The sequence below is a fragment of the Crocuta crocuta genome, unplaced genomic scaffold (genome assembly GCF_008692635.1).
Source record: "Crocuta crocuta isolate KB4526 unplaced genomic scaffold, BGI_CrCroc_1.0 scaffold190, whole genome shotgun sequence".
Classification (NCBI taxonomy): domain Eukaryota; kingdom Metazoa; phylum Chordata; class Mammalia; order Carnivora; family Hyaenidae; genus Crocuta; species Crocuta crocuta.
In genome coordinates this window covers 3,916,701-3,929,975 of record NW_027527955.1, presented here as the reverse complement: position 1 = coordinate 3,929,975, position 13,275 = coordinate 3,916,701, and the positions used below count along the sequence as shown (strand labels likewise).

The 13,275-nt window shown below is 40.5% G+C and overlaps 1 protein-coding gene across 1 annotated transcript in view; it reads right to left on the bottom strand.

The window, feature by feature from the left end:
• NBEA (neurobeachin) overlaps positions 1-13,275 on the bottom strand; it is a 685,485-nt gene that overhangs the window by 142,529 nt on the left and 529,681 nt on the right. The gene's annotated exons all lie outside the window — the stretch shown is intronic.

Sequence of the window (13,275 nt, the reverse complement as noted above, 5' to 3'; positions counted from 1 at the left end):
AGCCCAGCCCCAATCTAATCACACGGCCAGAAAATAACTTTCATGCTTTCAGCTTGACAGGACAGACTTGAGGAAAAAAAAAAAAAAAAATTAGGGTTGGAAACAATGCTTTTTGTTTCAATTACGTATCATTTTTACACAGCAATTAAAAGTAATCCACTCACACATGCAATTCATGTTACTTCATATTAATGCAACAAAGTGTAAATGTCATCCATAGAGTGCCTGTATAAAGGTTACTTTGATAATATGGGCGCAGAAGAAAAGCAACATTAAGACCACCTTGGTCTCTGTCCACAGAGAGGCTGTATCATATCAGAAATTTAATACTTTTCAATTTAGTTTATTGATATCGCAATCCCTTATGTTCAAAGAATTTTCTTGTAAAGCTCACTAGGTGCTGATTTCATTTCTTGTGCTCTGAGAACCAATATGTATGAAGAGAGTCATAGGATAAAACTAGTATTTTCAGATGCTAGAATGTATTTCTGCCTTTTGTGACGTTGGAAAAAAGAGCCCGGATGAATAAATACAACCCACTGAGAACATCACAACTTGGGTCATGTTTATATTATATAACTTGACATAAACGACTAAAGAATGAAGACTGGTAATAAAAATCACACCCTGATTAAATAATTTCTGTGAATTAGATGTTTTGCTATCATGTAGATCACCACGTCAATATGCCCACTTTACACAGAACTCTTCGAAGTGAAGTTACATGTAATATGTATAGGTTAACACTTTGTTCAGCCTACGCCATGTAAATAAATAATTATATAGTAAATATACCTCATACTCATTAGTGTTTTTCACTCACAGTTTCCACAGAGTAGCTGCTGGCATTCACACTGAATCAAAAGAGCCAAATACAGCTTTCTATGCATGTCTCAGTTTATATAAATGCATAGAACAGGCTTAAAGTCCTACTCATTCTGTCAACTAAAAGCAGGCTCCCAGGACCATGTATGTTTAAGGTCACGAATCATAAGATTCAGCATGTACGTGGTAGCAAGATCACATCAAATATTAATATATTAGAAATATATTACCGAAAATGTCACTACTGAAAATATGGAGCTGGCATATAATAACTGCCACTTATCCGCCTGGCCAATGTGGTCAAGTTCTAGAACCATTCTGAGCCTGTTTCCTCATCTATAAAACAGTGAAAACTAGGTCCGCTTCAAAGGGTTCTTATGGACTAGATAGTGGATACAGGGCATCTATCTCAATGCCCAGAAAACAGTACATGATTAGCAAAGTTACTGCCATTATTTCACTTCAGAGAATCCAGAGGAGTAAATAGCACAAAATTACATTTACCTTCTACAAAATAACGCTCCCTCTGTAGAGTATACGGGGGTGGATAGTGCTTTTACTGTATAAAGAACAAGTCTTTCATAACAACCCAGTCACACTGAAATCACAATAAGCAGACAGAATGCAGCAACCCAAACTGGAATATGTCCAAATGGTGGTCATCACCCTTGCTCCCCTGAAAGGACCATGAGATTTTAATGAACACAAGAGAAAAGAACTTAGTTTTTCTATCCTTAGAGAATCGAAGTGAAGTGGACAGGCATTTAAAATTTCATATTTTCTTATACATGTTGCTAACATATAATGATTTTACTCAAGCTCTCAGTATAATTTTGTCATTAGTTTGCTCAGGACTGCTTTACTGCTGCATTGTTTAATTCATTTCAGTCATGTAGGAGCAAGGAGAGCTATGGCCTACTGACCTCAATTTTCACTTAAAGAAACAAATTTCCTTTTTGCAAACTAAGACAATTTTTCTCCTGTCAACCTTGTTTTAAAATATTAACCTTATTCCCATTACAGTAAATATTCATATTTGTCATCCAGATTTGCTTACAATTGCAATTTTAATCAAGTTATGAAATTGCTTTTGTTCTTAGATTATCTATCCCCCAAAACATGAAAAAAATATTTTCAATGAGCTTATCTTTATCACCATATAAATGTACTTAAAAGAATGTCTTCTTTATTTTTGCTTGGCACCAAGTAACATCTAGAATGGGAACAAAACAAGAAAAATAGAGTCTGATTACAGGTTTTCTTGACCATGACTAGATACAGTGTTTCTGGAAATCTGTGTGATTGGCTTGCTCTTCTGTTAAAAGCCATCATAAAAGGGGCGCCTGGGTGGCTTAGTCGGTTAAACGTCCGACTTTCGCTTAGGTCATGATCTCGCGGTTCGTGGGTTGGAGCCCCGCATCGGGCTCTGTGCTGACTGCCAGCTCAGAGCCTGGAGCCTGCTTCAGTCTGTGACTCCCTCTCTCTCTGACCCTCCCCTGCTCACGCTGTCTCTCTCTCTCCTAGAAATAAATAAAAAACATTAAAAAAAAAAAAGCCATCATAATGGATATACTCATTCTTGGAGTAAAACTGTTGGATGTATGAACTGTAAAAATTGAGTAGAAAGTCTTAACTGAACAAGATCAAATTACTACAACTCATCTATAAAACAATGTGGAATTCCTAAGAAAGAGGAAAGAAAATGAAACCATGACAGGGTACAACTTGTACCTGTAATGTTTTATTTCATACAAATGACGAGAAGCAAATAGGGCATCATTTTATGATATGTTAAAGTTGGGTGTTGGGTACAGGCATTGGTTATACTACTCTTTGATTTCTTTCTAGTTATTTGACCGTTTCATAAGAATATAACGTAAAATAGTAACAAAACAAAATTAAAGGTACTGAATATATACTTTTATGTTTACATTTACCAAACATTTTCAAACATTCATCTTTATTTCATCATCGCAACATCACCGTGTAATGGGTGGGGATGGAAGTTTCATTCCCATTTTACCACTGAGGAAGAAAAGACTTGGTGATGCTAACTGACTTCCATCGAGGTCACAAGAAATCTGAACACTGGCAGAGCTGAGCCCAGAACCCAAGTACCCTGCCTCAGTTTCCATATAGAGTAACACTTTTCCATAAATACGGACAAGTCTTCTCACCTTTGTTTCATTAATTCAGTAATATTTGCCAAATCTCTCTAATCACTTAGTGCATATCTTGGTAAACATTTGAGGATTTGATATGCAAAGCAGCAAAGCAAAGAGACTAAGTGTTTTAAGCAATAACATTTAATGGGCTTTGATGGTAGCTCTTTTCTGATATGCATCAATTTACTTTAAATATTTTCTAAAATATGGTAGGACCTTCAAAAATAAAGAATCAATAAATGTAAGGATTTGGCATAATTTTAAATAAATGACATCAGTTTTAGTTCTCTATTTAAAATAAAACTGGGTCCACATCAACGATCAGAATACATTATGCCCTACCTTTATAATGCTGTCTGCAGGGGTGCCTGGGTGGCTCAGTCAGTTAAGCGTCTGACTTCGGCTCAGGTCATGATCTCACGGTTGGTGGGTTTGAGCCTCGCATCGGGCTCTGTGCTGACAGCTCAGAGCCTGGAGCCTGCTTCAGATTCTGTGTCTCCCTCTCTCTCTCTGACCCTTCCCTGCTCATGATGCCTCTCTCTCTCAGAAATAAATAAAACATAAAAAAAAAAATTATAATGCTGTCTCCATAAAAGCTTCCTACTCATTCATGCAGATAGTCTTTCCCAAAATACCTTGCATGCCGGTGAGGAACATACAGATAAGTGCCTGTAGTTCTGTTTACCTTGGTGTAAATAAAACTTTATTTGGAAGAGAGGTGTTTTATTCTTTTCTATGATACATAAACCAGGAAATTTAATTATAAAACATACATTTATATATACTAATTCATGTTATTTTTAATCATATAAAATAAAATCTAGGTGATGTATTATGCCATTTGTGTTATCCTTAGAAAATATTTAGCTTTGCTGGGTTTGCTGGTTAAGTATAACAAACTCAATGTAATATACCAGGTTGAAAAAAGGAATTTAAAACTGGCAGTCCTGTTCAATGACACGGCACTGGGTAGAGAACTTTCTCCTAATCAGAATAAATAATCTATGGAGCTAATATGTGGAGCACAGTCCAACTGAATGGAGTTTACAGGAAGGACGGGCAGGTGCTTGGGGGAGGGGGAGGGAGAAAGCAGGAGCAGGAGGGAGGGCCGTGGAGGGGCCTCCCGGGCTCTCCCTGGGCTCCTTTCCTCACTCAGACTATGTTCATTGCGGACGAGTTGCTTAGAACGTGTCTGAAAGATCTGATTTGCGCCTTTGGCACATATTCTGAAAGAGGGATCCATCTCTTTTTTCTTTTTAACCTACAGCACAGATCCTCGTCATGGNACCAACCGGGAACAAGTGAAGTTCTGGAGCTTCTCTGTTCAGCGCCCTGAAAAGAACTTAGCGCTAAAGACACCCTGCCAAGGTTCGTTTGGGTTACTGTCACTGTTAGGAATGAACACAGCAAGAGAGCACGCAGGATACAATAAATATTAAAATATTATCATGGAATATGATGACGATGTCAATGCAAGTTCTTAGGTTTAAATGTTTCTTTTTTATTTAATTAATTAATTAATTAATTTATTGAGGGATTATGTGCCCGTGAGTCGGGGAGGGGCAGAGAGAAAGGGAGAGAGAATCGCAAGCAGGCTCTGCACTGTCAGCACAGAGCCTGACGTGGGGCTCAAACTCATGAACCAGGAGATCATGACCTGAGTGGAAACCAGAGTCAGACGCTTAACTGACAAGCCACTTGGCCACCCCCAGTTTTAAATGTTTCAACTGTCAAAGAGGAAAGAAGATATGTGAGTTTAGTGCTAAACTTACATCTTTAAAGAATGACAGAAAAACATATCAAAGGAAAAAAAGCAGAAAGAGGGAAAATAGTTAAAAATAAAATCATTAAAAGTGAAAAGCTTGTGAGTCTAAAAACCGATTCTTTGAAAAGACAAGAAAATATGACAAATTCTTGGTAAACACCTTAAAAAAGGAAAAAGACCTGTACACAAGTAAAAAGTAGGGCTGTAACAACAGATACAGAAAGATGCTTAAAAGTAAAAACGAATACTCTGAAGACTTGGATGTATTAAAATTTTTTTTAATGTATTTATTTCTGAGAGAGAGCCAGAGCAAGATAGGGGGAGGGGCAGAGAGAGAGAGAGAGAGAGGGAGACACAGAATCTGAAGCAGGCTCCAGGCTCTGAGCTGTCAGCATAGGGCCCGGATTGGGCTCGAATCCCTGAACGGTGAGATCATGACCTGAGCTGAAGTCGGATGCATAACTGACTGAGCCACCCAGATGCCCAACACTTGTACATATTTTAAAACAATTTCTCTTTTACATTGTGAAGCAACTCCCAGGAGAGGCAAGTGTCTGCTTTACCCAGTAGCTACGTGAGCATCCCCTCCCGGAGCAAAGCCTTCCACGCTCCTCAAAGAGTTCCCATTTTGAGCCACCGACTCAAATCTGCGTGTCCAGCCCCGACCGCGTATCAGCTGCAGTCCCGTAGCCCAGGGTCCACCAGGCCCCTCCAGCTGAATGTCTCAAGCAAACTCAATGCGCTAGGTCTAGAATAAAAGTTACACTTTCTTTAAAGCTTGCTCTTCTTTCTTATGAAAAGTAAATCTCCTTGTTCGAACATGCCGAAGCCGGACAGAAATAGGTGTGAAAGTTAACATTGCACTTTATGGGTTATGTGAGTACATGCAAAGTACCGAAATTCTTGAAAGCCTGTATTTCTTATCTCTAAAATAGTGACAATAGTACGAAGTTCATAGAGCCACTGTGCTGATTACATAAAATAATGGATGGAAAGGTCTCTGGCACAGGGCTTTTGTGAACTGCAGGACCCAGAACAAGAGATGTTAAGTTCCTGTTGTCATCTCGCTGAGCGCCACTACTTCCCATCGAGTAACGAAAGTTAAAATGTGGGACGGATCTGGAAGCATTTCTGTTACTTCACTCCCTACCTCCAGGGACAGGGACGCAGCTGATGGCTACATCTTGTTGACTTCTGAGTCTCCCTTTCCTCTTCATTTCCACCGCGAAAGCCCTCCCCCGATCTCTGGTCTTTTCTACTCTCGCCTCCGCAGTGCCCTGCAGACTCTCCCGAGCCCACCCCTGGCATCTGATAGCCACAGGGCCGTGGTCATCTCCCACCTCCGGGTCCCACCCCTCACCCCGCGTCACACACTCCACGGGGCTCTGCTGCCCCCAGACCCCTGTGTGCTGTGTCCCTCCGTGCAGCCTGTGCCTGCCATCTGTACGGAACGTCCTGCTCCCTCTGTGTGACCTGCTGGTGACCGATTCATATTTGAGTCAATCCTGCCATCCTCTAAAATGGGCTTCTTGGGGCGCCTGGGTGGCTTAGTCGGTTAAGCATCCGACTTTCGCTTAGGTCATGATCTCGCGGTTCGTGGGTTCGAGCCCCGCGTCGGGCTCTGTGCTGACTGCCAGCTCAGAGCCTGGAGCCTGTTTCGGTCTGTGACTCCCTCTCTCTCTGACCCTCCCCTGCTCACACTGTCTCTCTCTCTCTCTCTCCTAGAAATAAATAAAACATAAAAAAAAAAAAAAATGGGCTTCTTGTTCCTTTTTTCTTGTGGCCTAGTATACAGAGGGAAGGAAGCACCAGAATAGTGAGAGAGAGGAACTTTCTGGAGTGTGTGTTCCAACCATCCCCCTTTTCTCTGAGAAGTCCTCCCATACCCGCAGGGACCTACCCCACAAATTACGTTGATGTGTGTCCCCGCTTCTTCGTGGCCACAGCTGGTGTAGACCAGGGTGAACGCCTTCTGTAGACACTAGCCAACGCAATTCCGTCTCCTTGGAAGTTGAAATTGGAACTGGAGTTGGTACTGGGGTGGCAGTGAACTGCAGAAGGCCGTGGTGGCCACTTTTGGGTGTTGAACAGGGAATTCAGGGAAATGGGATCTGTGGAGAGCGACTACAATTAAGCAGAAGCAGAGGCAAGAAGCCACATGGCCAAGAAAGGGAAAAGTCTAGACTTTCCAATTCTAGAAATTTAAGTTTTCCAATGACCAGTTCCAGCCTCCTGTCACGTTCAGCCGTACTTGTCGCTGGATGCTGTGAACTACTCCTAATTGCTTAAAATAAATGATCTTTTAGATTAAGCTAGTCTGCGTTCTATTTCTTGAAACCAAATGCCCCCTGAAAGTTCGTACCTGAGATAATAATGGATTCAAGATTAGAACTTGTGGGTGGCATTTTGTTATTTAAATCCTATCATATTCTGCTTTCTCTGGCAGGGTTCTTGACTGGGAAAATACACAAGAGAGAATAATAACAGGATGCAAAACTACAATTTTTTAAAAAATTTATCAGCTATTATCGTCTTTCGTTGTAAGGCTATTCTGGCAAGAGTTAGATGGATAATTTGCTGTGGAGCCGAAGCAAGTCTTCCACGACACCCAGCATGAAAAGAGATCTTTGGGGGAAAACCCTTTGGGGGAAAATATTGGCTAGACTTCAAAAGGAACCTATTCAACTTAATGATTCTATGGAATAAAATAAAACAGTCTGGCTAGCCAACCCTGAGGATCAGCTCTGTCCAGATGTGTTTACCTCATGGGAGCACTGATAATTGAACATTACACTGACCCTACCAAGAGTGAGTTTTTATGGACCAATGAATACTTCTGGCTCTGGAAAAATCAGAGTAGAAATTCCTTTCCCATGGGATGAGCCACAAAGGCTTGTCCAGAAGTTTCTTCTGTGTGGACAAAGCAGAGATGTGAGGAAATAAAAGGATCTCTTCTTGACAGAAGCTTCCTCATCAGTAAAAATTTGTCAAAAAAAGAAAGTTGGGTTTATGCTATGTCATAAATAAACTACGAGTTTCAAAGGCAACCTCTCAAACTGAAACAATAAAGACACTTAGAAACTTCCAGAGAACTTTACTCTGGTTTAAGGGGGAGAGTTGTGAGAAGCTAGAAGACTGTGTCCTTTTCCTCTCCAGGGTCAAGAAGGAAAGAAAATCAGGCTGAAAATAACATTTAATGGTATGGGAAAAGGGAGAGGAGGAATCTCCATTCTTGGAGCTGTCAGAAAAAAAGAGACAACGGGTCATTTGGTTGGTGTTCCGGAGGGCCTTGCAGACAAAATGTCCTAGATTTATTGACACTGCGCCCTTCTAACCCTGGATACTCCTACCTATTCCTCACTACTGACCCTTGGCACACCTTCCCTTATTACCTGTCTCCAGGCCCTAATTCTATTCAAAATCCCCCATCCTCAGCACCAATGAAGCTAAGGAGGAGAAATATCCAATCTCGCTAGTATAGGGAGAGATGTGGTTGCCTGATGCATTTTTATCATGGAGGCATTGTTATACATGGTGACTATATCAGTGTTAGGCACCTTAGGCTTGACTTCTATTTAACCAAATCATCGGATTAAGTTATGCTCTTTATTTCCTCTGTGAAGCATACTGACTCATATCTATACTGTGTCAGGTGGTATTTAAAAAGGCTAATATTATTTTTAAAAGTAAATGAAACTAATATTTCAGTCATGGATGTTTAGGAAGTCTGAATACTAAAGGAGATGATCTTATTATCAAAAGCATTTCTATATAAGTATTTGGGGATGTCAATGTGATGGGCACTATATAAAGCCAATCAGAGAGGCATGAATGATCCCACCTTTGAGTTTGTAAGTTGAAATATAAAATTAGAATAATCTATCAGATGCAAGTAAGTAAAACTCAAATCCTAACTTATACTAAGGAGTGTCATTTTGTGCCCAGGTAAGCGGACTACAATTTTGAAATTTGAATAACGTGAGGCCATGAGAAAATGTCTACATTTCCTCCAAAAAAAAGACTGGATTAGGAAAAAACAAAACAAAACAGCTTATAGGAAGAGAAGACAAAAGAAACCTTGCTAGTTAAGGGAAGTCTGAATTTAAAAGGCAAGCAACAGAAAGAAATCTAGGCATTAACAAGCTAACAAGCAGTTTGAAAGACTGTTTAGAAGGCTAAGAAGAATTGTACTAGTGGGGGCACCTGGGTGGCTCAGTTGGTGGCGTCCAACTTCAGCTCAGGTCATGATCTCACAGTTTTGTGAGTTCGAGCCCCACGTTGGACTCTACGCTGACAGCTCAGACCCTGGAGCCTGCTTTGGATTCTGTGGTCTCCCTCTCTCTATGCTTTCCCTCACTTGCGCTCTGTCTCTCACATTAAACAAGAACCGTACTGGTGAATCCACTGATGTTTCCTTCTCACCTCCACAACGGGGTCCAAAATTTGCTCAATGCAAGGGTGAGAAAGGAGAGAATTCTGCTTCCTCTGTCATCTTTCGTGCTTGCTTAGGGCTTATGGTCACTGAAGAATTGCTCTCCTTCAGTCACTGGAGGGGCAGCAAGTGTAGTAGAAAGTGGCAGCCTCTGTGAGGGTTCCGCAACATGCCTCCCCCAAACGCTTGGTAGGATGTAGAGCACGTTCTCCCTGGCCTGAATTATACCAGTCACTGGAATCCTCTGACTAGTGCTCAGCAAGCAGGGCAACCATGTGTCCCCACCCTGACTGGGCATTTGTGCGCAGAGGAGAAAGTTGTTTTAGTTCCACTCCTAAAACTGTGAGGGTGTGTTTTCCAGAAGTGTAATAAGTAATATCATTCTACCCACCAAATGGCATAATTATGACTAATGCTTCCCACCTTCTCTAAAAGTCAAGGCAACGGGGTAAACGCATGAGTCAAAGTGAAGAACTCCAGTCATGTAACATCCCTCTTCTTGGGACAAAGACATGCAGAGTCGTGTGCCACAGCAGAGAAGCACCGACTCTGGCATTAAACAAACTTCGGTTCACTTCCGGCCCTGTTGCTTTACTGGTTTTGTGATTTGGAGCGAATGATTTGGACTCTCAGAGTCTGTCTCCTCATTTGTAAGATGGGGATAAATAAGATCTATATTTTAGGGTTGGTACAAGGAATAAAGATTTAGATATTTCTAAATGTAACATAACGAAGTGCTCTATAGTTCTGTCTTCTCTCCATTTATCATAAATATACCTGTAAGAGGATGTGAGCATGTTTAATACAATGGATTCAAATGTCATAGGAAAAGAGCACTGTCTTCCCAACTAAGCAGGAAACTTCATGAAGGCAGGGACTAGTTCACTGCAGCATACCCAGGACTGCACAGAGGGGCCGGCCCATGGAAGGCATGCGGGCATGTGTAACAAATGGTAACAATTTGATAATCAATCAGGATGTACAGATGCAGGTTCAGCAAGAAAGAAAACCCTTCAAAATGGAAAATAAATCATGAAAAGGTTAATATTAAATTCTGACATGGCGAAATCAAAGCTCATTCAAGTATAAAGAAAAATGATACAGGGGAGCCTGGGTGGCTCAGTTGGTTAAGTGTCTGACTTCAGCTCAGGTAATGATCTCGCGGTCCGTGAGTTCGAACCACATTTTGGGCTCTAGGCTGACAGCTCAGAGCCTAGAGCCTGCTTCAGATTCTGTGTTTCCCTCTCTCTCTGCCTCTCCCCCACTGATGCTCTATCTCTCTTTCTCTCAAAAATAAACATTAAAAGAAATTTAAAAAAAGAGAAAATGATATGAATTAAAAATATCTGGCTGAGATTGTTGGAGAATTTGATTTAATTAAATTCAACAAATATTTATTGAGTTTTTGTTAGGTTTTATGCACTTTGGAGCCAGGATGGGTTTGGGGAAAACTTCCTAGTAAAGATGATATTGGAGGAGTGCCTGGATGGCTCAGTCGCTTAAGTGTCCAACTTCAGTTCAGGTCATGATCTCGCAGTTTGTGAGTTCAAGGCCTGCATCGGGCTCTGCGCTGACAGCTTGGAGCCTGGAGCTGCTTCCGATTTTGTGTCTCCCTCTCTCTTGGCCCCTTCCCACTCATTCTCTCTCTCTCTCTCTCTCTCTCTCTCAGAAATAAACTTTACAAAAAATCTTAAAAAAACAAAAAGATGATATTGGATGAGGGCCTTGGAGGATGGCTGGTCTGTGTAGGATGGAGAAGGGACTTGGGGTGGACTCCAGCGGCCTAAAAAGGCAGGAGAGATTTTAATGTCAGGTTAAAAAACTTCTAACTAATTCAAATTGGCAATAAGTCCTGGGAGATGGGAAGAATATGGTGTCTTTTAAAATAAGGAAGAGGAACTTTGAGAAGAAAAGGAAAATGCTGAGTTTGGTTTGAGGCCGGCAAAGCATCCTGAGAGGCTGGTCGGCAGAGCAGGTCGCCAAGAAAATGGAGCTGAGGAGAGAAGCCATGACTACAAGATGTCTGGAATCATCTGTATGGAGGGAAAGCTTAAGGCATGGAGAGAGATTCGATCTCTATAGCAGATAATCCAGAAAGTGGAAAAAACACACCTTTGAGAATGGGAGATTCTATACTAGGAGGGCATGGCAGAGGGAAGAACAGCTGAGGTTAAAAAGACTTCGGGGCCAGTGACTTAGTGGCGTAGGGCTGTTGAGGATTTTGGAAACTCTGCGTCAAATGCTATGCAGAGGGCAAGCAATGCCAGGATGGAAAAAAAAAGCCACAGAATTTAGATACTCAGAGATCTAAACTATGGGATCAACGCCGAAAGACAGTATAATCTTGACTAGACATATACTACATAGTACAGACAAGAGAAAATGGCTAGATGGTGTGTGAAAGACCATGAGCTTTGGAGGCAGGAAAACTTAGATGTGAATCCCTGAGACTTCCGGGTTGTGAGCGTTGACAAATGACTTGACGTGTCTGAATTTTAGTTTCCCCTTTAGTTAAGTGATATGATAACTAAATCATTTAGCTGTTTGTGAATATTGACTTAGATAATGTATAATGTATAAATGTCTAATACAGTGCCTGGTACACATTATGAACATGAGAAATGTTAGTTTCTGTTCCTCACTCTATAGAAAACACAAGGCAGAAGATGGTCTCTTAGTGAAGAAATAGTTAAGACAGAAAGACATATGAGGAAAGTAGTAAAATATCAAAGATCAGAGTGTGGCATGGATAATAAATTTAAAAATCAAATAATGAATGGAAAGAACACTGGATCAGGTATCTGAAGATGTTGGTTTTATTGCTAGCAGTATCATTTACTATGGAATTACTTGGACAAACTCATTTAATTTTCTCTCCCAAAGTTTTCCCATTTGAAGAGCTGAAAAAGGAATTCTAGTTCTGCTCATCAAAAATGACTATTTCAAAGATCAAATATGAAGAGGCATATAGAAGACAGCTTGAAGATTATTATGTGATAAAAACGTACTATTACTATATAGTATATACTTCTAGCAACTGATAACAGTACTGCTATGCATATCTATATATGTATGTACACATTAAGCTGCTAGTTGCTAGCTGCATATTAATGATGAATAATTCTCAATTCTCACTGACACCTGAATCCTGACCCTTTCTTACCTTTCCTGAATATATGAACCCATTATGTAGACAAGGATGAAACTCAGGCTTCTTTTTCTCCATGTAGCCTTCAACTCTGAGTACCTCCATTGGGTACATATTTAAGCATGTACCTTGATCATCTGACCTTCCGATAGGCTTAGTACATACACACAAAAGTATTTTTTAAGTTTCTGCAACATCTAAGGTTAACTCAGTATGAGGTGTAAATTACAATCAGAAGGGGAATTCATGTCCCAAAAGGTTTCTTAGATTCCAGGAAAACCCCTCTGCTACTATTTTGCAACCAGAAGGACAGTGGTTGCTGTATTATAATTGCGCCTTAGCTATGTGTAATACAATGTAGCTTTGGAATAATTGGCCAGATGAGAAGTTATAAAACACAGACAATAGAGGAACATATAAATGAAGACTTTAGTATTTAAAATTTTTAAACACATCTTCATTTCATGAAAGTAAACACATTTACTATTATCTAAGAAAAGCATATTACATGAAAGGGAAACATGCTTTGAATACAAAAGGGAACAACCAAAATTGATCATAAAATTCTTTGTTTTCTTAATCTAATGATCTCGGGATAACCAAAATAATAATCTAATGGACTGTGAAATGTTTCATCACTGAATGGAAAATTTCTAAATTTCAAAGAGTAATTTTGGGGGCAATAACGTGGAAAAAGGCATTTTAAAATTCTGTCAAGTCTTTTAAGGTGTGACTCATAATGAAAACTGCCACGAAAAGAAGAAAAACATTTCTGCTGGATTTTTGTTGTGGCTTCAGAACACTCAAAAGGTGCTGGTGATTCTGTGTTTTTTTGATAAGAGGGGAGGGGACTAAAAAGTGCCTTGTCAGTTTTCTCCTTCTCGCCAGCTGCATTAAAATGCAGCTCTGAGCACCTTTCCCCACCCCTCACCCCCCCCCC